The 21,535-nt window shown below is 44.8% G+C and overlaps 1 protein-coding gene across 2 annotated transcripts in view; it reads right to left on the bottom strand.

Annotated features, from left to right (window-relative positions):
- The window catches only part of STK35 (serine/threonine kinase 35), a 53,499-nt gene that overhangs the window by 5,138 nt on the left and 26,826 nt on the right, over nt 1-21,535 (bottom strand). The window lies entirely within an intron of this gene.

Raw genomic sequence — 21,535 nt, 5'->3', positions numbered from 1 at the left:
CAAAGTGCTGCGTGGTTTGTGCAGATAGGCCATCGCATGGGCATTTGGGTAGATTTTCTTTTCAGATAAACGTGCTTGGAAATGCCATCAAAAAAGTGCAGCATACGTAGTCTTGTAAAATGGAATCGGTCCTGTATGTGTGGTACAAGTAAGAAGTAATTTTGAAAGCAAGGCTGTGTAGGACCGTCGACATCTCTGGACTGCGGATTTAATAAACTCCCTGGATTCCCTTCTAGACATTGTGTTTCAAAAGGAGCTTTTTCAGTTCATTTTTATTAGCATATAAAAATACTAGGAGGGTCATCCACTGAGATTTTAATCCATCTCAGCGGAGATTTTTTAAAATGAGAAAACCAAGGGATTTTTTTCCCCTATAAATCCAGAGCCAGACAATTTTTTAGGTCTTGCCTAGCATTGCAGCGCATGCACTGCTCACTCTGCGAGATCTATTGTTGTCGGGTTGCTTTCGGAAGTGGGGTGGAAGCACTGCTTCTGCTTTTCATTAGCACGCGTCACACTTTGTTAAACGCTCGCATTTCATTTGGAATGAGGCTTTTTGGTACCCTCCCGGTCTCCTTTCCTGCTCGCCCACCCGGACTGGATATTTTGCTCACGTACTGAGTCTCTTCAGCCTGGTTTTAGTTTCTCCCAGGTCGTGCTCCGCTTACATTGAGCGGACACGCCCGCTTTCACTTTCAGCACAGGAGGAACAATGGCTGCTGTTTGTTTACAATGCACTGTTAAATTGTCAACCTTGGTGCAATTGCTTGGTTTATTGTTCCAATGCTTATGACTGTAGGGCTTCCTGCCATACAAGTTCAACCAGGAGAGTCAGATGAGATAAATGTGACACGCACAAACGTTTGGGATAACTCTGCAGACGCTTCTCAATTGAACGTTTTAGGTCTGAGGGTCAAAGCCAGGGAGCTAACAGACTGGGAGTGGAGAGGCATGGGCTGCGCCATACGAGTCACTTTCGTCCGCGCACATCATAAGAATAGTACAGCTGTGGTATCGGGCAGACTCAATCTCATGACAGGACCACAGTGGTTGCTAGATCCCAGAGCTCAGCAAGATACTGCTGTCCTGCTTGAAGTTTCATGCGCGGACGGTGCTGGTTTGCTGCGGGAGTCGTTGTGGCCACAAGGCGGCACAGGGCCCATACCAAATTGCAGCTGCTCGCCTCTCAAAGTAAGTCAGTGGAGTGAGGTCTCCACTAATAAAAAAATTAGGTTTAAATTCTAATAGTTAGCGCACAGGCTGTTTTCTCCTGTGTTACAGCTCAAGTCTGTCTGGTGATCACTGCATTTTAAGCTGCAACATACAGCTGAACAAAACTTCAATTGGGCCGGTAGGGGTGAGCCACTGACAGTCTATGGTGGCAGTCCCGGTCCAATTACTTTCAGGGAGCCTAGTGTATCTCCGACAGCCCTGCCGGCGTGATGATCTGGCCCACTGGCTGCGGGGCTGGGCAGATAGCGGCAGGCTGACCTGGGCCAACCGCTCAGGGTAATGATTTTGATAGGGTGGGCTGTGTATTATAGCTAATTAGGCAACTCATCTGTGCCACGCTGGTGGCTTGGCTGCTGGGCAGGGTAGTTGCGCACCAACCAGGACAGACCGCATTGCTTGGGGTGAATGATTTTTAGGGTTGAGTTGAGTCATATTTGAAATAAAGATTACCATAGCATGCACTCTGGCTGTTGCCTAGGTTTTGTGCCTCAGTCTCATGCTTCAATGCCCGGCTGTGGAGTCCGTAAGTCAGCTGTTTGTTCACTCTTAATTTACTTATGCAGCTGTCTGACGATCCATGTAGTTGGGGCCTCACATCATGTTTGGGCCGGGTCCGACGTGGGACAGAGCAGCCTTCAGTCCATATTTGCACTGCATCCGATTGACTGCCAGGGAGAAGCCAGAGGGGCCCAGTGGGCAAAGGCTGGCTAAAGCAGGAAATGCTAACAGTTTGTCTGCCAGCCTGGTGCTGAGGCACACCTGTCCGTTCACGCTGTGACCAGGGGCCTGAGTCCTGGCTTGGGCTGACTGGACTGAGCTCTGCACCAGACACCAACGTTGCATGCAGGCTGTCAGCAGTCTGTGCTGTGCACTCCGACTCCTCCCCTCCGCCCCACAGTCAAGAGAGCCTCTCCCTGTAGCAGCTATCCAGCACCACTGAGGCACTAACTTGGGAAAAACTGGACAGATGCCGGCCTTGCGGCTGGTCGACTTGAAACTGCCCTGTGCCCCGAGAGAGCCCCTTCCGGTGCCCCTGCCTTGCTATGGACGCCAAACAATGGGGTGACCCTGTGTCCCTCAGAACCTGGGTATTTATAAAGAAAAAACAATGGTTCCGTCAGGTATATGCAACTAATTTCTTGTACAAGTAATTGAATGTCTTATTACTTATGCATAATCACCTCATGCAACACAATTTCATCCAAGAGGAACACACGAAAAAGAACAGTTTGATGGGTAATAAGTTGTTTAATATAAATTGCATCATTTATAGGTTACCCATACTTGAATAAAAAGCTGTCAATAAGGTGAGGTTTTAAGGTGCCGAGTGATCAAGTGACATTTTGTGTTCAGTGATACAGTTGAGTGGGTGTTAATGTACAAGGTGAATAAAATATGTACAAGGGAAGGAAAGGCCAGACTGAAAACAATGACTATTAATCCAATTTTAGTTTTCCACGTAGAGCCTTGATCTGGACCGAGAAGTGCCCTCGACGTTTCAATTTATGCACTATTGAGTGGTCATTGCGGGCCTTCATCGGGACAAGGGGAGAAGAGGGCGGGGGGGGGGGGGGGAGGGGGGGGTTACAGCCCAGTAAAACATGCTGAAAGTAGTAAACAATGGGTTAATTCCGCTTTCCGATTCAGAGCCACACAGTAACCGGCTTGAGGTAGAAGTTAATTCCAGCTAAGTGTGACGGAAGCGAGAAGTAGTTTGATTATTTCCGCTTTCCGATTATCAGGGGCACGCGGTGCCCCTGATCATTTTAGCATGAGCAAATATGCATGTGTAGATTTGCTCATGTGAAGATCTGAGTGTTTGCAAGTTCACTTTCCCTCCAACCACTTTTTCCCAGCTATGGAAAAAGGTTTACGTCTGCCATAGTCAGGATTACATTTCCAACATTTCTCAGTATGGGAGAAGAGTTGTTGAAAACACTTTAAAACATGCAAGTTAGTAGGTTTCCACAGACTCAAAAGGGCATTTGAACCCTGGAACTATTGCTTACTACTACCTTCAGCCCCAGTATGTAGATCTGCGGAAACGAGGCAACATAAGGGTATTGCAATTATTCAAACACTACTATGGCATGAGCCCTGGCATAATCAGAGAGGATATATTGAAGCTCTTATAGAATGAAATGACTGCCATAATTTGTCGCTACACTAAATGGCACCGGAAGGGGCAAGTGGATTTTGTTACAGGACAAATAGATTTATGAAGCAACCTGCCCCATGGACAAGTAGATATTTTATTAAATTCCACAACCCTGAGGACCCATCTAGGATCTGCTGCAGTATCTGAGCAATAGTGATGGCAATAATAGAATTAGGCCAATCCAACCCTGGTCAGGCTCAGGTTCTTCTTAATGGCAGGAGGGTGAATGTGCACACTGAGCAGCATTTGCTGCTGCTTGTGGGCCAGTCCAGGCCTGATTGGAGCTTATTGTGGTGGGGAGAAGGCTTTATGTGACATATTTATCAGTTGGTGACTGAGTGTCACTTAACAGCAAGTGTGGTAATATGGCCCATCAGCTTTTTTTTTTTTTTTTTAGTTTAATGGCGAGCGCAGCTTCAGGAACACCGTGCTCTGTAAAATAGGTTTTACTTTTTCAAAACTTTGACCTATTGACATTGTAAATGGCAATGCCTCTTATTATAAAAGGTATTGCAATCTACAATTTAAAATTGTGAGACCCATTGCATTGCAAATGCTTGTTTAAACTTGGTTCCCGACTTGCGCCATATACTATGCCAAATTATAAGTGCATTGATATTAATAGTTTCTTCAATGTAAGGAACTGCCAATTCCTTCTGCACAATTAGAGATAGATCTTGGGACTGCTAATAGTCTACAAAGAAAATTATTCTCCAACACCTGTAAGAGCCTACTATCAGTCATTCCACATATGGCAGCCCCTTATGTGACACTACTAATGCATTTGCTGTTATAAAGTCTGAGTATCTCTAACTGGTTTGTTTCAGATTTTAGCAGAAAACCTGAAAATTGCTTCTATAGCTTGCAAGAACTTCAGCTTCCTTATTTTTAGAGGAGGGATCCAGTTCCCAGTATTGTGAAAGTGTAGGCCTAAATAGGCAAAGCTTTGAGTTTCCTTTAATACCTCAACTTTAACAGTATGGGTCTTTCTTGATTTTACCTGGGCGCACACCATTACTAAAGTCTTTGCTAGGTTCAGTATCCGATCTGTACCTTCCATATACGAAACAAAACCTTCAGTTTTTGCAGGTCGTCCGGAGTTCATGAAATTAGGACCACATCATTGGCATACATAAGAATAGGGGTTGGTAGTGCCTATTTTGGGAGGGTGTTCAGTTGTGGGTTTTGTAGATTATCCACCTCAATTATATAAAAAGGGAGAATAGCAGGGGTGCAAGAATGTACCAAAGCCGAATTACTCTTCCTCTGAACCGTTGGGTAGATTCGCCATAGTTCCATAGTGCACCCGGGCAGACAATTTGCTATATGATTGGGATAAGGAAATATCTACCGGGGCACCTAGAAACTCCAGAGACTTCCTCAACTTGGCAAAATTGACCAAGTCAAACTCGCTGTTTAAGTCAGCGAAAGAGGGGGAGGTTACTTTTTTTGCTAGTGTATACTTACTTATAAGCAAGTTCAAGTTGATACTTTGTTCCAGAGTTCCGACTACACTTCTAAACCCACGTTGTGATTCAAGGAGCACGTTAGTTATTTGCCCTACTTTCTAATCTTCCAAATAGAATTCTGCCAAGCATCTTGACTGAAGAGCCGAGAAGTAAGATATGTCTAACTTTGTGCCTGTTCTAGATCGGCCAAGCCTTTCCACGCAATTGTTTTTTGCTTAATAGCTTGTTTATATAGAGAGAGAGTGCTGATTTCACATCATCCCTGTTCCTAGGAAAGGCCTGTAACGCTCCAACTTTTGATTGGCCTTGTGCAATGTCGATCAAACCACTGTACGAGAGTTGGTTGGTCAACTTTAATTCGCCTGCAATGGCGGGTGTACTTTGCAGAAGGTTGCAATAGTTTTGCAAGGACACGTGTCCCACTCGGTACACGTTCTAAACTCTGCTGTATTAAACTTCGCAATCTTTTCAAGGAGAGCAGTTTCCTGAACACCTTTCCACCAAATGCTTATCCTGTTGCCTTTTGTTTCAATATGGGGAGCCAACTGTAAGCTAACTGTATGGAAGGTTTTAATGTTAAAGGTCAATGCACAGTGATGTGTAGTCACTGAAATGACTACACTCTACCTCAGGGATACCAAACATTGAGGCACTGCCTGGATATTACGATGTGGTCAATTATTGAAAAACAGCCTCCACCACCAAAAAGTTGGTAACATTTCTTTCCCTGGATTCTGTACCATCAATTCTAAGCTATATATTCATATATAATTTCATTTAGTGTTTCTCCATATATATGTTGTGTGAAGTGTGACAAGCCTTTTCCATTATCGAACGATTACCCACAAGCTTTGTCTGAAATAAGACAAGAACCAATATTAAAATCTCCAACCAAATAGACAAAATTTGTTTTGATATTGGTAACTGTGCAGATTTTCCTTTGAGTCAATGACTACAGAGCTTTTAGAAGAATCAAATTTGTTATTATATTAAACATGAAGCCCAGTTCTTCCTCAGTTTGGAGGTATAGGAACTGAAACAAGCATTTGCAATAGGGCTCGCATTTACGCAAGGCCTATTGCATTGCAAACGGGGAGGGAGGGCGGGGGGTAGAAGGCACAGACAACAGGAGTGCGGGTGGGGAGGAGGGAGAAGGGGGCGAGAAGGCACGGACAACAGGAGGGGATAAGAAGGCACGGACAAGGGGGGGGGGTGGGGGGGGGGAGGAGAAGAAGAGTAGAGAAGACAGTAGGGGAACATCATTAAAGAAAATAGTGCTCACAGTCTAACACCCACAGTGTAACACTCTAAGTAAAGTTGCCAGTACCCATGGGAGGATACAAATGATGACATGGACGTAATAAGGAGGGACTAACAAGCCTATAAACCAATCCGAAGGCAGCATTTAACCAAAGGACAAAGACACAAGCCTATGAAAAATAAGAGCGGGCTTCCCTCGTGCATTGAGCTACAGCAGATCTTCACCAGAGCAGCGCTTGCGCTCCGACGCTAGGCTCGACCTAAAAAGTGTGAACTGGTAAAGGACTTTATCAATGTTAGTGGAATCAGGGTAGATAACAAAACTTCCAAGCCCCCACTATGCTCTCACAGGGCATTAGTGTAGCTGGTGTAACAATAGAGTAGTAACCTTCAATGCAAAACGAACTCCTGTTCCACGTTTCTTGAAGGCAAATCAATTGAGATTTCCCAATTAGCTCATGCCACTCATTACCCAGTTTTTAGCACCCGCTATATTCCATGTTTTATGGCCATTGCCTTGTATGAGAGGGCAGGTTTTGGGCACTCTAATCTGGTCATAAGCCCATTAGGTGGCCTTTTCACTCAACTGGGTCGCTTTCTGCTATATTCCAGGGGTCCCTATTGCAAATCCTGCTCATCCAAACTGCCCAAACCTTAGTTCCCAGCAATACATGTCCCTTACACATCAACCACAAATTGTCCCTGTTCAGAGTTAGTTAGGATAGAAAAGTCTTTGGGCGGTTTACAAAAATAACCCAACGGAACTGCCGCGATTTTTTTTCCCAGTGGCCATTCTACTCTACTGTCTATGGTGCAAAACAGAAATGAGTTGGACCAGATATGGCAGACAAAAGTGGATTACAACAGTTCCCCTGGACCTGTTTTCTAGAACAACCCACCCACAAGGTTTGTCTCACCACAAGTATAGTGTGGCTTATGTCATTTGGCTCACAGATCCGATATGACAGCCAATGGACTACCTTGTTGCACAAGTCCCTCCAAGACTATGGTTAAGAGGCTAATTTTGGTACATCTTTCAGCACAATTACATATGGTGTTGCCTCTGGGGGGTAAACAAGGTCTCAACAGCTTGATCAAACTTTCTTTGCTAAGCGTTCTTATAGATACCCTATCGCGGTTAGTATTCTGCATATGTGGTGCAGCAAAAAGATCATTCCTTGTTCCTTCTGTTGGGGGATTTAGATGTAGTGACTTGCGCGTTCTTAGCTTGGCTCTTCTCTGGCAAATGGTAAAAGGCACTCTTGTGCCTCAAATTATCTGTATGTCCCATGGTCTACTGTCACTCGCTCACTTGGGCCCAGAAGGTCTTTAACATTGTTCAAGTGATGTCATTCGATCCTTAATTTCGCTGGTCTCTATTAATAACTCCTTTTCAATATTATCGAATTATGAATTCTTCATTAATAGTTCTATATCTTTGGAGGGCAAAGATTCCTGCTCAGGGGGCTGTCCCGGAGATATAACACCATGATCTTTGGAGCCTGTTTCCATGTCTGCTTTCGTAGCTCTTTTGGGCTTTGCTGCAATGTGTTTCACAGGCTGTCTGCATACATTAGTGGGCGGTGAGATTAGCTTTTCATGGAGTGAAAGTTCTGTAATTTCCAACCATGTAGTTAACAGTTTGGATATGGTAGATAGTTCTGTGCGGTCTTAGGGCTAGCTGCATTATGTGTAATTGGTTGTGAGCCGATTGACAGGGTAGAAGTCTCAACAATGGCTTATTTTATTGTGCAAAGGCAATTTTGATAGCCACCAATTTAGCTTGGACATTTACAATTTCATGGTTAATCAAGCTCATAGCGTCAGAAAAATAATAAGGAAGTAATTGGAGTTTCCAGATTTCGTGCTCTTGGCCCAAAGTCGAGGCAATTTACGTTTCACCGTGTTATCAAGAAAGCAGAGACTAGGATTTCGTAAAGATACAAGGATTAGTAGGCTTACCAGGGATGGCACAAGATAAACCAAGAGGGTGGGCCAAGCCTTGGGCAGATGTGCGCAAACTGACCTGCCGGCCCTTGGCCCCAGGCGCAGCACTGGTGTACCCTGCGCTGTGGGGTACACAGATGCGCAGGCTCAGGTGAAGGGAGTGTCTGGGTCTGCCTCCTGGGGGCCAGATGCTGCTAGTCAATGAAATCCAGCGAGGAAAGATATTTCATTTGCGTAGTGTTCCATGTGGAAAGCGGGAACCAAACAAAAACAAACAAAGAAGCATTGTAGACATGTGTTCCATTCAACAATCTTATACCTGTATAAAATAAAGAATTATTTATAATGAATCCATGCCCTTGTGTCAATTAAGGGAATCTCTAGTTGGTTTGTTTTACAAGTGTCGACAATGTTTCAACCCAGTTGCAGGCATTTGGTCTCATCAGGACCAACAAATAAAGGGACACCTAAATAATAAAACAAAATGACTACTTTTTCAGGCAGAAGGATTGAGGCCATATTCAAGAATACTAAATGACACTACCTTAAATTGTCTCCTTCTGGCCTGTACATCGGATATAGATGCAAACAAACCACCCAAGGTACTCGGGGGGGGGGGGGGGGGGGGGGGGGGGGGGGGGGAGGGAGGAATAAAAAAATAAAAATAAAAAAAAAAGAGTTACTTACTCGGGCCCCACAATGACTAACTTAAAGGAAAAGGAGAGGAAAGAATACCAGCAAATCAGGTAAAAGGGCCACAATTAAGTACAGATAGGTGATTGCCGTCTTGGTTGTAAGTTTTCACAATCATGGACATGCCCAAAGGCAAGATTTGCGATGACTAATGTTGAAGGCATACAAAGCAGGGAAGGTGGATATACTGCTTTTAAGCAATCCTCATGAGGGAAAGAATAGTGGCCCTTTAATTGATAGGACCTGCGGAAGACATTAATCAGGAACGTCGGGAGACAAGGTCTTCTCAGCACGAGACAATACTAAGGGGGACGCAAGCATCAGCCTCACTTCTCGATCATTATCAGAGTGAAGACAAGGAAGCACTCTTCGAAACACAGATGGGCTCAAAGCGAGGCATGGGGCGTTTGCGTTCCAAGGGAATGGAAAGAGAAGGTGGTCAATTGACTAATGTTTTCCACAATGCACAACAGACGCCGTACAGAAAACAATGTATATATATGCACTAAGAAGATATATTGTACAGTTAATTTAAATTAAGATGAACAGAATGAGACGGGGTCGATTAACTGACATACCCTTCAATGTGCAATAGAACAAGACTGTATATTAAAGGAATGATGTTAAGTTATTTGTACAGTGATCAGAAATTCAAATTAAAAGGAACTAAACCGCATATTATAAAGGGGACGTTGTTCAAAGCATGTAGATAATATAGGAAAATAAAATATATACACGGAGAGGAGGGGGGGGGGGGGGGGGGGGGGGGGAACCGGAGATACTGGCAGGCAGGCTTAACATTGTCCGAGAGCAGTGTACATCGGCCACAGTTGGTTTAAGAACAGAGCCCCATCACTTCTCAATGTTCAAGTCAGGTACTCAGTTCAGCCACATATGTATGCCGCTCCTCCAGTGTTCAATCCTTGGTGTATTCAGTCACATCCCTCGATCCACTTGTATTATATTTTCTGTAAGATCGCCACCTCTCTGGAATAAATGCCATATTGATGATTTACCACACAATGTCTTCCGCAGTGTGATTATGTTGTAAAAAAAAATGTGTTAACAAGGGAGTGTTGAATAGTTTGCATCTTATGCTGCTGTAGCGCTGGAATATTCTCCTCTTCACAGGTTACAAGGCTTGTCCTATATCCACAAGTTACATAGGAAACAAACAGATAGCTACATTTTTAGAATTACAATTCAAGAAGGACTTTAGGTCTAGCTCGGTGGTACTATACTCAAATGTGTGTCTATTGTGTATTTGCAGGCTGCACAGTTGTCACACCGGAAGGTACCTTTCACAGGCTGGATACCCCAAATGTCCTCCAGTGTCCCACTAGTGTTGGAGCCAGTGCCTCAGATTGTTGAATGGACTAAATGATCCTTAGTGTTTTTACCCCTTTTGAAGGCAAACATGAGCAATTCAATGGAAGAGTCAATACTTTCTATTATAGGTCAATGCTTTGTCATACGATTTCTGATTTTGTTTGTATGTGGGCAAAATGTGGTTAACAGTTGGTTGGTGAAACGGAAGTTTGACACGGAGAGGAAAGTTGTTATGCAGCAGATTAACATCTGTTACGAAAGTAAGCTAGATAATGTCAAATAACGATCAAATATGGGTGGTAAAAATGATGTTTGCAACCAAAAGAGTGCGTGATGTGTTGAGGCAGAAGAATAGGTACGTTACGAAACTAGGGAGGATTAAAAATGACATTACGCAGCTTTACGGTTTAAGGTGCACAAAAACAGGTTTAAAAAATATGTTTGATGGTAAATCACTGCGATAGATTTTTGGGTTAATATATTATAACACAATGAGTATAGGTGCTTCTTGGGGGGATAACAGGTTCTTTGTTGCTTGGGAGTTCTTTTAGATCAAAAGTGGATTGTTCACTTTCATTTGTTAGTTTGAATCAGGTCTAGTGCTAATTAATTTAATAAGTGACTTACATATGAATATTTTTATATCTTAGATACCCCTGACGAAGGTTGTTACCGAAATGCATTGGGTGTGATGTTGTATGCATAATTTGGAGGACCCGAGATACGTACAACGCTCATGTTTAGGCCTATCATGTAGCAATTAAATGCACAAGTACAAAGGAATTTTGCTGCTTTGGCGTGACAAAGAAACTTGGATAAAATATGGAATAAAATGGAACAACATTTGGAGTAATCTGGTTTAATGTGTATAATTGAAACACTTCTGTTCATGCGGCTGTGCAACTCGTTTGATGACCGGCAAAGTGCGGGCCATCTCTCTTCATGCATGCAAAATGTGGTAACACCAGTTTAAGGGGTGTTTTGTCTGTAGTTTGGAGCAACTTTCACCAGGGGCAATCCCAGGCTCGCTTAATGGCAGATTTAACCATCTTTTTGGGCTAGCCTCATCTGTCCTGCAAGATAATTGCTTATCTAAAATATCCATCCATGTGTGCAGTTTATTATGAGGTGGATAAACTGTCCACAGGGAAGGCCATCTCGTAGAGCTCTGGGGTGATGGCTCTTACATGAAAGTAGGGGGTTCCTTTCTGTTGGTTTCCTAAACAGGGAGGTGTAAAGTTTCCCACTCGCTTGCCTAATGGTAAGGTCAAAGAAAGCACTGTTTATTGGAGTGAGCATAGGAATGCAAGATGTCTTTGAGAGTTGTTCAAGTATTGCAAAACATCATGGAAGGAATTCTGATCCAGACCAAAAAAATAAATTCATTTAGATCTCTATATAATTAATATATAGTTTAACGATAATGGTACGCCTCCATCAGTACAAGTTTATGATCAAAGTCATCAACAGATATTTGGTAGGTTGGGGCGCAAAAGGCTCCCCCCCCATTGAGGTCCCTGTGCATTGCTGATAAGTGGTTGTCATACTTGAAGTACTTCAACTGTAAGGAAATCCTAAAGGAGGATAATTAAGTCTATTGGAACTCTTGGTTGATCCCGTGCTTCCAATCAATTTTACAGATCTCAATACGCTCTGCTTGGATGGCGGACGTGTGAGCTGGCTGCTCCACACTGGCCTGACATTTATCCTGCTTCATCTGGTGCAGTTTTGGACTTCGATACCTGGCGGGTTGCGCACTGACCCCAGAGGGGAACCTACAGAGGCACCTGAGGCAGCCCAGTGAAAGTAGTGGCCAAATAGCCACAGAAAATGAAGGAAACGAGGCAGACATAGGCCCATTACAAAGACCCAACCCCACAGGCGCATTGCTACAGAACGACCCGGAGAATCACCTGGCCGGCACACACTTGGGAGCAAAGTTGTGGTCTGCCCTGCCCTCGATGTTATAGCATTGGTAGGCAGAGTCGCAGCGTTGGGCCGTGAGCTATATGGTCCGAGGTGAGGCTGGGGCAAATGAAGATCGTGACAAGGCCGAAGTTGAGTGGCCTAAACAAAGCCCGCAGCCCTGCAAGGTGGCGTCCGGACTGAGCCCAGGCCGGCGGGGCAACCTAATGCAACAGAGGGACAGTAAGTGCAGCCGGCGAGACCTCAGTGCCCGGCGGTTGATGGAAGGGGGTGGTGGAGACAAAAGTTCAGGCCCCGCGCCCAATGAATCTTGCTGCTCGCCCTATAGTCGAGGTGACGAAAAAGACTACCTTGGAGCGGAGCGCCCTTCGGACGCCTGCTTGCTCTGTTGCAGGGCGTGGGCCCAGGCAGAGAGTGCAGGCCTTGGGGCGAGGTCACTAGCGGCTGCAGGACTGGTCTGGCTGAGGGGAGCAGACCGCTGCAACTCAGGAGGAGGCCTGGGACCCAAGGGACAACACAGACTAGAGGCAGTAAATAACAGTGAGATTTTCACCCTCCAGCTGTATTGGGGTGCCCCCTGTGATTTGTCGATTTTTTTTCTTTTGGTGGGAGAAGGCCATGGCCTGTAGTGGCCAACCTACTACACTACAAGGACAGATATCCTTCGATATAAAGAGCTAACTGATAGTCCCTTTGTTGTGAAAAAAAGGGAAATCTCCATATTCCCTTACTATACTCTACTTCCAGTGGAGGAATGCTTCGTTGTTGGTCAAGAAAACACTGAGGAAAGAAGGCCTCCAATACTTGCTTATCTTGCCTGCCCGGCTCTGCATAATGCTAGGTGGGAAGACCCATTTTTGTGAGGATCCCAAAGCGGTATAAGAATGGATAGAATCATACAGAACTGAGATCCCCACCACCAGCAGCACGGGGGCAGAACCCAGGGATCAGAGGCCCCAGAAAAAGACTCAAAATTAGACCAGCGCGAAGTTCATTGAAAAAGCAGAGTCCTTCTCAAACAGAGCATAAGATCGCAGCGGCACCAGAGATCGTACGGGAGGGATGATACCAATCGGAGGCTGGGTCGTGCTCTGTGAGGTAGACTGAAGGATCAGACCCAGACTGTTCCCCCCAGGAGATAGCCTAAACATGGCAATAGTGACCCCCAAAGACAGCAGAAGAGATTATATAGCCATGAACATTGCCAAGAACAGCCACAGCCTTTGCCTCCTCCATGAGTTAAGTGAGGTAACCGTCCCCCCAAATAACCTCACCGTGGCTGGTTTGGGTCTTTATTGGACTGGAGATGTACAATTGGTTTGGTTGAGTGGTAGTTGCCAAACTGCTACGGGATTGGGGAGTTGTATGTTGGGATTTTGGGGGAATGGGAAGTCACTGCATGGGGCAAACAACTGGAATACAGTGGGAACTACATCGAGAATTGCTAACCATAGATGGTGAGCTACGAGCTCTGGACAATGCACAGGGAATATACAAGCCCATACACATCTATTGGACACAAACACGATTTAAGGCTTTAGAGAGGCTAATATCCCCTGACTATAGGAAATACCTTGACAAAGTGCAGGGAGAGGAAAGGAAAGCGGACCGCTTGTCATTGTTACCCAGGTCGGAGACCACAGGGACCCCAATTACACATATCGAGACTGAAACAGGTACATCGTGTATGACCCAGAAAAGATTAATGGATTATTCCAGGGATACTATGAGAGGCTGTATGAAGCCCCTCTGGGGGCCTCACAATCAGTTCAGAACCTTTTTTTACCCCCTTACGACTTCACAAAGTAGGCGAACAGACAGGCGAGGCACTGGGCGGTCCTGTGACGCTACAGGAAGTTTGAGGCCATTGACTCCATGGTCACTGGGAAAACCGCGGGCAGTCTCCCTACGGCGTTCTGTCTGACGTATTTGTCCGGGTTAGCCCCACATCTAGCGACTCTGTACGAAGAGTCCTTACGACTTGGACACTTACCCAAAATACACAAAAACGCAATAGTGATCCCACTCCAAGACGACAGCCCGCAAGATCGGGTTAATTGATTACAGGCCCCTTTCCATGCTCAATATGGATTTTAAAATACTCAGCAAAATATTAGTGCTCAGACTGCTCCCATACAGGAGGAGCCTAATACACACCGACCAAAAACAGGTTTATTGCCTCCGGCAATACCTCATACAATATGCCTAGATTATACTCCATACTCTACCACCTGGAAGCATAGTTCCTTACAAATGCTGCTATTCAGTCAATCGACATGGCAAAAGCTTTTGACACGGTGAGCTGGGACTACCTTCAAGGCCATGAAGTGCTTGGGCCTAGGGAAGGGATGGGTGAAATGGGTCTGACTATTATACACATACCCTACGTTGAGGGTCAGGACGAGCAAAGATCTCCCCACAGTAGAAGATAGCACGCGGCACTCGCCAAGGTTGCCCCCTGTCACCATTAGCTGCGTTATTCCACCGGGGAGGGTATGGGGCTCCTCTCCCTATACGCGGATGACTTTTTGATTTACCCAATGCTGATGGTGGCTCAGACACTGTTCTGTGGCTCCTGGATGATTTTGGGACGCCTACGGGTCTGCTGGTTAAAGAGCACAAAACCTATGGGTGGACCCCTGCCCAGACCCCCAGGCTTTCCTGCGGACCTTAATTGGGTATCTGACATTTAAAATTCCTTCAGCATCCGGCCCTTCCACTCACTGGAAGACTTGAGGGAGGGCAACTTCGATCACTCCAGTCCAGCACTGTATTCTGGCGCACCTTACGGCTCCCTATAATGGCCAGGATCTCCCTCACTAAAATGGTTATGCTGCCCCACCTCCTATATTTCTTCGCTAACCTACTATTCCGAATGCCTGAGGGGTGGGTTCGACACTTCGACTTTCTATTGCCAGACCACATCTGGGGAGACAGGAGGCAGAGTATCACTAAAGACCCTGCGGCGCACCTTGACGGAATGGGGCTTTAGGGGGTAGGGGGCTGGATTTTGAGCTTTACATTCTGGCTGCTCAGCTACAGTGGTTGGAAGGAGTACACACAGAGGGGACCTTCTTAATGAAACCCAACCAGCGCCCCCGTATCTTGCTGGCAAAACTTAGATCGTACAACTAGAGTACTATATGTCTCAACACTACAAACCACTGCCCTGGGTTAAGACATTAAGGTATCGACAAATGTCCAGGACCCATCTCATTGGAACGCGTGGAGCCATAATAAAATAATCGGGGATGTAAAATTAAGATGCACCGGTGTAACCGGCTTTGAAATCCAAAACAGAGGCTGGTACAAGTAAAAACTGGGGTGCACTATGAGCACCGTGCAAAAACCCCAGCACTGAACAAGCAGGAGAAGGAAGAATTAGTAGGAGTGGCAGAAGGTATGGGGTCGTAAATAAATTCCACAAAGCTGCTGAGTGGACCAACGTTGTAGCAGGTTTAGTGGGTGACCTTGCCAGGCTAAAAACCAACTAGCAGATGAACTGTTATTGTAAAATGTAAAAAATATATATACAGCATAGGATTGGATGGGGGTTAACCAGACTAGCTGGATGATACTGTCCTTTTAAAACAAAAGGAAGTGTTCTTAAGCAAGCACAAGTGTACAAACACCCAGGAAATTGGAGACAAACTACTCGGGGATAAGTTTGCATTGGATCTACCTTGTTTTCAGAACACTAAGCAACAAATCTTTTCCACATTCCTGAAAAGACTGCTTTAGTAGCAGGGCTACAAGCAGAAAGATCAGACTACCTCTGGTGGCAGCTGAAAGGAGCTCCGGTGTCCTAGATCAATTGTCACTGGGCCCAATACAGCCACAGTAAACGGTAGCAAGAGCTTCGACAACGTAGTGAAAGACTGTAGGACATCAAATCAAGAATTTGGACCAAACTTCTACACCAGTCAGGAGATGGTCAAGAATAACTGGCCCTTTAAAAAGAGGAATATGGAGTCAAGGTGCACACCTAACTAATCTGTTATTATCCAAAATTAAGTGTACCAAAACAAGGGGTGCTACGGTACTTCATCCGCTGTCAATTCGGATAATGTGTAGCAAGAAAGTCTAATAGGCATACCTACTAGGTACCCGTGCACTGTTCACAGGTTTGTGTTAAGCAAACAATTGAAATCAATAATCAAAACCGGATAAATGAGTATATTAACACTTGAGATAATTTATAGTGGAATACAACATAACATGTAAGAATGATCAAGTTCCAATGAGAACATAAAAGTTTACAATCCTTGCAATGCATTACACAAGTCATTCATGATTTAGCAAACAAACTAGAAGACAAAGTAATTCAAAGAATGATGAGCAATACATTTCTTTTTCCACTTTTTAGCGAGCGGCCCAATGCATTTCGGGACAGAAAGGTCCCTTCGTCAGGGGAAATGACCTAAAACAAATATGGTGAAATTACTTATATTGTAAATCCTGGTGGGAGATGTTCACAGAACAGCAGTTGGTAAAAAAAATTGGTGTCATTATGATGTGACAGGGTTAGTTGGTGCCGGAGTGAAAAATATTTTCTGATATTGTGAAAGTTTTTTTGGGGAGCACCCCGTGTGATTGTCACTAAAATGGAGATCGAAACATATTAAAAGTGTACAAAAAGTTGCTAGGGTGAAAAAGTGAAATAAAGCAGAGATTGAGCATATAGGTGGCTCCGACAGGGGACCCAAGACATACAGAAAACAGAGAGAGGACTCTCGTGGTCAATCAACTTACGTAACTGGAAATGCTAGTTGTGCACCAGCTCATCATGTTAAAAATAGCCCGTAATGCTACAAGTAAACATAAGTTTAAGATGCGTCACAACTGGCTAATGACGTAGAAACAAAAAGGCATCAATGAACGGAACGAATCTCAACTTACCGATAGAAAGTAAGGAAAAAAATGGTGCATTGCAAAGTGGGACAAGGTTGAAGGTAATGTAGTAACTAGAGAAAAACGAAGAAATGGCCATCAAATAACGTGGTCATGCAAGTGAAAGCTATGCTAACCACAAACGAGAAAAGTGCACAGAACTTACCGATTTAAGGAGTTTAAACGTATCCAAACATTTCAATACGTGTAGCGTGAATGCGGGGACAGTGTGTCTTACAACGAATCAAAAAGAAAACCAGAACCGGAAGGCTGTGGGTAATGGTAAACAGAAACAAAGGACTACTGGTAGTTCCAAGAGGAAAATAGCTAAACGGCTCGAAATCGGGGAATGCTAAACAAAGTAAATAATGCGAAAATATGCAACTGGAGGTACAAGAGCGCAACATTAGAAAAATGGATACAGTGTGTGGGGAACTCACTGGACAAGACGCGCCAGCGAGATCATATATACTATGATGATAAATAGGCCACATCAGTGGGAGCTGGATCTCCTGGACTTCCTGTGTTTCAGGAGATGTATCAAGCCCACTTGGGTTCTACAGGAGGAGGAGCAAGCTTGGTACCTCACTGCCCTGTAGTAGGCATCCTATTGTTTACCAGCATTTGGAGAGGGTGCGATGGAAAGGCAATATCCGAAATCAAAGATTAAGCATAATACTCCAACACTGCTGGCAGGAAGCCTGTTTCTCTCAAAACTGTACACTCTCTACCAGTAGAGCTTCCCTTTTTAGCATAGCCCTGGTTTTTGACAGGGCCTGCTCCAAAAGGTGCTGGCACTACCAACCTTTGAGAAGTCAGTTGCCTTCACCCGACTCTGTGGCAGGTGCTGGCGGTGGCATCAGCTTCAGAAAGCTTATAGATTATGCCAGGGAGTTGAATAGCAGGGATATACTGAGCGCACAGGCCAGAACCTGAACAGAGCCCCAAGTGTCATGGGGCTCAAAAGCAGTCTGGAGTAGGAACAAAGCATGTCTGAATATTTCGACCATGTGGAGGTGGGCCTCAGATAGTACTAAGAAAGGTATCAAAGACTTTGCCACAAAAACAGAGCGCAAGAACATGTGCTGGCAGCATCAATGCCAGGAGGAGTGATTTCCATCAACTTTGGCACAGAAAGTCTCCACAGGATGTGGAGACTGCAGCAGGACTTACATTTTTACAGTGACCGCCATCCTGGATAAATCATGCTTTGTTTTTAGCTTTAGGTCCCTTTTCCTTCAAGGATTTCGAAGGAGGTCAGAACCTGGATGGTGAACTAGATCTTGTCCGAAAGTCAGATGATGGTCAAAGGCACAAGCCATGACAGTCTGGCCTTCGGATTCATGCTGGGACAGCTCGTTGGATTCAATTTGGGACTCGACCACAAGAACTACAATTTTGCTTCAACTGACATATGCCTCACAAAAGCGACAGGGGTTGGACCCGGACCGGGGGAGGGGGGGGGGGGGGGGGGGGGGGGGAAAGAAGGTTAGGACTGTGGCCACGACATTCCCATCACTGGCATGATATGATTTCTGAGCAAGTCTAAAGAATGAACTCTGGGATAATAAACAGGAGAAGAATCTATCAGAAAGAGGCCAGTCAGTATTGCAAATTTCATTTAGTGGTTAATACCCATGTTGTACACAGGTATTGGACTGCTCCCTCGAATATATCTACTGCATTATTATTTACACTGGTCACTGCAAGAAACTTAATGCCGGCTATAGAAGCAGACATGCCTAAACAGATGCAAACTTTACCGCATCACACTACCTCAAGGACCTTCAATTGGAAACCTCAAATTCTTTTCATAGTAATTAAAGCAAACTAGGGCAAATACTCCAGCCTGAAAAAGCCTGCAATTGTCTTTTCACCAGATTTACCAATGATCACTCAAGAGTTGCATATACAATTTTACAGGACAACCAAGTCAGATTTCAGATCTCAAAGTTGGGCTGAGTGTCTGTCACTATCAATTCAGAAAAACACCTGAAGACAACTCTTCAGACAGGCTTTTAAACTTAATCAAGAGAAAAAGGAAATGCTCATCTCCAACAAAGAAGAGAACCCCCAAACTGCAGAACGGCTCAAAGCTATTGATACATTATGGCAACCTCACCCTGGCGGACTCTGAAATCTCCAGGTATCACCCTAGACCCTAATCTGAACATGAACAAACTCATTGAAAACTCCGTAAAAAATAGCGCCTTCCTCAACTTGAAATTACTGCACAAAATAAAACCCTTCCTCCCAAGCACCTTCAACAAGCCACTCAAGCTTTGGTGCTAGACTAGACTACGGGAATGCAGTCCTCTCTGGTACAACAAAATCCCACCTCGCCCCCTCAAAACAACCCTGAAGTGGGAGTCCACCAAAAAGCAAGAATCCCAACACCCCAACCCCATCCTCTACAGACACTTACGTAACCAGTGTATGAATAAACAGGGAATATATGAACATCCAGCAGCAGAACAGATTAAGCTAGTAAGCAGACACAATAGGTCCACAGAGAAAAAAACTGCAATATTGTCTTCCGAAGCTGTGTTACTGGGGCATTAGTCTGCTTCAATCTACAATCCTGTGGGAGGAATGTGGCTAGTTTAATTAAGATCAAGTATAGCACACTGAGACAAAGGCTAGGAGCAGAGCACAGGGGACAAGGTAGGGGTCCTGATGTAAGCCCCCCCAACAAGCCAAAATAATGAAAATACCGCAGGGGCAAACTTAAACCCTCAACGTTTTATCACATCTGGACGACCTGGAGGTGAAACTAAACCTAGAAAATAAACGACCATTTACATGTCTGTGGATAAATGAACAGAGTAAAACAGTAGTTTCAGTGTAGCAGCAATTGAGTGAAACACTTTAGTGGACAATTCCACCTCTTATATCCATCGTTCTCCTGACGGAAGGAAGCCTGTGTGTCGTGGGGTAGGATTCAGAAGCTATACTAGGGAAGGAAAACCTCGTAATTTTTAATTTAAAAGCACTTAAGTCATTTCTGAAGTACTTCAGAATGCATAAATATTTTAGTCCATGCATTTTTTCTTCGCTACTGCTTGGCTATTCTATGCTAATGTAGACATGTTAGAGACCGCATAGCCACCCTAAAGAACAGAGATGAGGGATTGGAAGAACAGGAAAAACCTTTTAATCCCATTGCAGTCCTGTTATAAATAGATCTGTAATCAGTTAAAACATGCACTTTGCAGCTTATGCGGGGTAAGCTGAACATCAGAAGTGAGCCAATGAGATGTGCCGGACAGGGGCTGGTGGTCACTTCGGAGCAAATATGTAGTTCTGCCTAGCACAACTGGCCATTCTACATGCCCAAAGTAGAGGAAGACGCATAACACTCGTATAACAATCCAGGACGCTGCTGCATTACCTGAAGCCAAGTGCCTTGCACCAAGTTACTAATTACCCTAAAAGAGTGGAGAAACTGGATGCATCAAACTCAAGTTTGGTGGGCATTTCGTTTTTCAACCAGTTCTGCAAAATCATGTTAAGTAGTGCAAGCCCTGAGAAATTCTCAAAAACAGAGGATAAAAGGAATCCTAAAGACTAGGACTGTTCTGCGGCGGAAATCTTTGCCATGAGCCTGGCACCATTCGCAGACGAAGTTCCATCTTTCCGCTACATTAAGTAGAACAAGGGGTCATTTACTGAAACAGAAAGAAACAAGCATTTACAATGCAACGGTCTCGGCATTGTTAAAGTTTGAGCTATTGGCATTGCTCAGGACATTATTTTTGTTTATGTTTTTGTTTTTAAAACATGTAACGAAACAGCATTGTTATTCACAATGTCAATAGCTCAATCAGTGTGTGTGTAGGTGGCTCTGTGTGTGGGTGCAAATGCAATAGGTCTCGCATTTGAGAGTGATTAAGCTATTGACATTGTAAATAACAAAGCTGTTTCTTTAACCCCTTGAGTGCCCCGCCCTTTCCCCCTCCTGTGCCGGGCATTGTATTAGCGGGCGGGGTCCATGACGAGACTCTCGTCATGGGCACAGAAGGGGTTAAATGTTTCAAAAACAAAAAACAAAACAAAAATAATGTCATGAGCAATGCCAATAGCTCTAACTTTTCCAATGCAGAGACCATTGCATTGTAAATGCTTGTTATATCTCGCAAGCGAGACTGCGCAAGCGCAGCCTTCACTACCCGAGACCTAAAAAGGCATTTCTTTCTTTCAGCCACACTGCCCGTCCCACAGCTATCCCCTTTCCAGACCATTCACCACATGTGAAAACACAAAGGCAAACCAAAGCCAGCTAGGTAAACAAGCCAGAGAACCAAGGCCGGTCCGCACAACTACCAGGCGAAAAAAAAGTAAAGTTCAAATCAAGCCAACACACCTTCCGTGGGCACCATGGCACTGGCTCAGGTGGCGGATTACCTTCCTATTTTACAAATAAACGCTTCTCTCGGGCAGCTCCGGACAAGCCCCGGGCTGCACTCCTTCCCCGCGAGGCTGTGACATTTCTCACCTCCGCCCCCACCCCTTACGAGCGTTATTCCCTGCGCTCGTGCCACCGGGCAGCTACAAGCACCAAGTTCGGGAAAGCGCATCGTTAGGAAACCAGAGGCTGCCTATTTAACTTGCACACGTGCAAGAAATAGAG

This window comes from Triturus cristatus, chromosome 7 (genome assembly GCF_964204655.1).
Source record: "Triturus cristatus chromosome 7, aTriCri1.1, whole genome shotgun sequence".
NCBI classification, from domain to species: Eukaryota; Metazoa; Chordata; class Amphibia; order Caudata; family Salamandridae; genus Triturus; species Triturus cristatus.
The sequence above is the reverse complement of the archived record's forward strand: the minus strand, read 5'-3'. Positions and strand labels throughout refer to the sequence as shown.